Raw genomic sequence first — 4,706 nt, forward strand, 5'->3', positions numbered from 1 at the left:
GATTGATAAAGATAGCGCGCTTAGCGCCGGCAGATATAGGCGAGGGTTTAACGATTTCGCCGTACCATAGAGCGATCAGTCGTCGCGAATACGTCGAACGCATCGATCGCTCTCCCTCCCGCGAGCGAGAAGGACCGATTTATTAATCACGATGGCTGCGACGGATATCGGTGAACGAGAGAAGACGGCGAAAGAGATCGCTAAGACGCGCGCATCGATTCGTAAAAAACACAGAGCGTTAAAGACTGGCAAAATGGAGAACGAGATCGCGATGGAGAGCTGTTTTAAGCCAATCGTCGACCCGCTGCGGCGCATCGCCGAGCGCGCCGAGCGAGACGAGATCGAGCGAGACGAGATTAAACGCGAAATGATAAAGCGAGACGCGATCGACGCTTCGCCTGTAACGACGAGCGTCGAGAAGACGAGCGTCGAGGAAAAATGGAATGAGGAAAAATGGAAGGAGGAAGAGTTGACCCCCGCTTGGAAAAAACCTAAAGTGAAACAAATACGAGCGCGACGACGATTAGATGCCGTTCCTACTCCGTCAAACGTGTATCCTATCGAGAGAGATCCATTTGCGCGGGACGAAACTGAAGAGGAAACGTTCGAACCTGAGAATCTCGAGTGGTCTTCGACGAAAAGCGCGAACGATCGTAAAATACTGTTTAATCAGGGGAAAATAATACAGGAACTAACCCAAAAATCGCGCGTCGCCGCGAATTCTGCGGCTGATTCTGCGGTGAAAATACGAGAATTAGAAAATTCAACATCGCGATTGAAGAGAGACGCGGACGAGCTATCGGGGAGAGTGACGAAACTAGCGAAGATTCGCGAGACCAGCGGCGACACTCGGAGCGGCGAGCCGCTCGAGAGAGAGATCCCGCCCAACGTCATCCTTGAGAGAAAGAGAAGAGAATTATGAGCGCCGAAAAACGAAGACTAGTCGAGGAATTGCACGCGCCCGCGAGAAGAAACTTTCCGCGTCGTCGCGTCGCGATACGCGGGTACGACGACCTATGGCAGGCGGATGTGGTCGAGATGCGTCCTTACGCGAGACTTAACAAAGGCCACAACTACATACTCACCGTTATCGACGCATTAAGCAAATACGCTTGGGCTATACCGCTTAAAAGCAAGAGCGCGAACGAGGTTACACGAGCGTTATCTAAGATAGTGCGAGGCTCTAAGCGGTGCCCGAAAAATCTGCAGACCGATAAAGAAAAAGAATTCTATAACGCTGAAGTGAGAAAATTCGTGGAGAAGTGCGAAGTGAATCATTACTCGACGTACTCGGTGATGAAAGCGTCGATCGTCGAACGATTTAATCGCACACTCAAAAATTCTATGTAGAAATATTTCACGCTAAGCTGAACGTATAAATGGATAGACGAATTACCTCGACTCGTCGAGGAATATATCATCATGCGGGCTGAGCGCAACTTTCAATTCCAACACCGTATACACCTCGTGTAACTTAGATCTTATGTAAGATTGTTCGCGCCTCGTCTCGATTCTTTCTCGAAGACAGCGCGCGTAATCTTCGAACGTTATGTAGCATCGTGACGTCAAGATATAATAAGGTTGAGGTTATAAAGTTATATTTGAATCTGTTGCTGAAAATATATTTGGTCCTATCGAGTAAGTAAATTGAAAATTTCGTATATATATCTGCTTATATATGTTTATTTATTGTTTTATAAGTATATATAATTTCTTGATTATATCTGAATATTGTCTAAATTATAACGCTTATTTGCATGATCAATCTTTTTGAGAAGACTGGTATACTTTTAGCTGGGATTTCTTCGTATAAAACCGTATGCAATCCCAGCTGTAGAAATTTGCTAAACAGTGTAACATATTGGGTTATAGAGATCTGGCAGTAACAGACAGTAAGTACAATTAAGTAGCATATATAAAACATAGAGAAGCACATATAAAATCAGATATGTAAACTAAATTAAATATTACAATTCTGTTCTTTTCTTTGCACACAGATAGAGTGAAGTAAAAAATAATATTAATGCATAGAAGATCATCAGTTTTAACCTAAAAACTTCTGGAACGGTTGCTGGTTCGATATAGACCGTAAGTTTTACTCCAAATTCAGCAAACGCCGAATTGAGAGATAGCCTCAAAATACAAATACATTATCATGAAGATGGAAATGTACAATTGGTCAGCGAGAAGCAAACAGCGAAAGATTTGATACATGCTGATTGTAAAATATAGGATGTAAGTGTACGTCTAGTAATCATATAAGTTTATCTACGTCTAGTATGTATACCTATATAACAATGTAATTCTACGTCTAGTATGTATAACAATTTAAGTCTATCTACGTCTAGTATGTATACCAATATAACAATATAAGTGTATCTACGCCTAGTATGTATATCTATGTAACAATGTATCTATCTACGTTTAGACTTTTAGTTTTTTTAAAATAAAATAATTTTGAAAAGAATATCAGTAAAATGATTTATTTATATATGAAGCAGAAAATTTACAAACAGTAATCTGCAATGTTGCAATCTTGCAAAAAAATGTTGCTGCAATGTTGTTACAATCTTGCGGTGCTGTATGAGTAGTAATAAGATTTTAGAAATAACTAATAATATTAGGTGTACAAATAAGTTTCCGCCGTTTGACAAAAGTTGGCTCCACCAGTAAGTTATGGTTAAAATTGTCAGATGTAAAACGTCCTTGTCGTAAGATTGGACATCAGTCAAGAACATAACCTTAAAATATTAGTGATTTTTTATCAGTATAATATATTCTTTTGTGTGCGAAAATGTCGAGTTTTGAGCCGAATAAGCGTCATTTGCGGGAACTTTTGATTTAATTCTTCAATTTGAAGAAATCTGCAGCTGAGGCGTATCGATAGCTTGTAGAAGCATATGGTGAAACTGCCTTAAGTGAGAGAAGTTGTCGTGAGTGGTTTCAAAAGAGAGAGAACGGTGAATTTGACATCGAAGACAAAGAACGTAGCGGAAGGCCGAAAGTGTATGAAGACGCGGAATTGGAAGCATTATTGGATCAAGATTCGTGCCAAACGCAAGAAGAACTTGCACTTACATTGGGAGTGACTCAACAAGCAATTTCACATCGGTTGAAATCATTGATTCAAAAACAAGGAAATTGGGTTCCATATGAACTAACGCCGAGAAACGTTGAACACCGATTGTTCACATGTGAAATGCTGCTTGCCAGGCATAAACGAAAGGGTTTTCTGCACCGTATAATCACTGGTGATGAAAAATGGATCCACTATGATAATCCAAAAAGGAAGAAATCATGGGGACCACCTGGCCATGCTTCAACATCTACAGCTAAGCCAAATATTCATGGAAAAAAACTCTTGTTATGCATTTGGTGGGATCGTGGTCGGAGTATCAAATTACCGGGCGTCTTACGCGCTTTAACTCGACTTTTCGGCCGCGAGGATTTCCGCCGTACGCGACTTAATTAGGTCGCGACAACTAAACAAATCTCTCGAATGCGCCGGTAACTACTTTACGCACGCCCGTGAATCCGCTTCAGTACAATACAATTTCCCGGTGTTACAACTCGAATCGGTCTTTTAACACAGCTCGTGGTGCTGGAATGTGCCTCAATAATAATAGCGAGGACCTTTGCTTGGAATACGCCACGTATTTTACTCGGATGACTCGCGAAAACTAACAACGGGGTCACAAACACCCGATAGATACTCTGCTCGATACCGGAGAATTGCGCTTTCTCCTCACTCTAATTACGCATAGCGTGTACAAAATAACTGCTAACAATACACAAAAAGAATACGAAAACTATTGGTGACGACTGTGGTGTATTAGTCGTATGACGCAATACTTTGCGCGATCCGGAATATCGATCGCGCGAGCGTGAAAATCCCGATATTTTACAGCACGTAATAATTACAGACGCGAAACTAACATTAATAACTGTCGGCGGCGGCGAAGTAGATAGAGACAGCTTAATTTCTATAATTCGGATGAGCGGCGTGTGCCCGTCGGCCGTGCGACTCAATCTAACAAAAGATTCACCAAGTTAATTCACAAAAACGCGTGGCTCGACAACTATTAAGGGCGCGACTCATCCGAATTAATTACCTACTGATAAACGGCAACAAAATCTGGCTGGCGACACTCGTCCCACCGGCAGGAAGTTCTCGGATCTCCTTCTTGCTCGAAATTTTGGATACGCTCGAAGAGGCCTGCGTCCTTCTCGCTATCTCGCCGAACAGTGCCGAGCGAGAGTCCTGCAGGAGACACGCCGGCGCGATAAATCGCTATCGTGCCAATTGTGGCGCTTTCGCGTTACGCAGGGCCGTCCTGCGGTCCTCGCGATCCTTGTTGTCATCACGGCCGTGTTGGTGGGTTCATCGCCCCGGAGTTCCCAAGATTTTCTGCTGTTTGGCTTAAAGGTGCAGGCTTACGGCTGCGCCCGATCGGCTCTCTTTCCTATCTGGTTGGATAGGCTCCGCGTTGAGAGTCCGCTCGCCGCTCCGTCCTTGGGACTCCCTCGCTTCGCATTTTCTTTAATACAATATAAATTGAAAGATGCTCTTCAGTATCAGGAAAAAATAACCGACATTCAGCAAGGTATGAATAATATTAAAGAATTAATTGAAAAAAAATATCAGAAATTACAAAAAATGAAGATGAAAATGACTGTTTTGAAAATGGTGCATTAGAATGTGTTCC

At 42.6% G+C, this 4,706-nt stretch overlaps 1 long non-coding RNA gene across 1 annotated transcript; it reads left to right on the forward strand.

The window, feature by feature from the left end:
* The first annotated feature begins 1,580 nt into the window (after window positions 1-1,580).
* On the forward strand, window positions 1,581-2,467 carry LOC115241851. Its single transcript, XR_003884976.1, has 3 exons — window positions 1,581-1,638; window positions 1,779-1,892; window positions 1,998-2,467. It is a non-coding gene; the product is annotated as an uncharacterized LOC115241851 (long non-coding RNA).
* The last annotated feature ends 2,239 nt before the right edge of the window (window positions 2,468-4,706 follow it).

This window comes from Formica exsecta, unplaced genomic scaffold (assembly GCF_003651465.1).
Source record: "Formica exsecta isolate Colony F162 unplaced genomic scaffold, ASM365146v1 scaffold519, whole genome shotgun sequence".
Lineage (NCBI taxonomy): Eukaryota > Metazoa > Arthropoda > Insecta > Hymenoptera > Formicidae > Formica > Formica exsecta.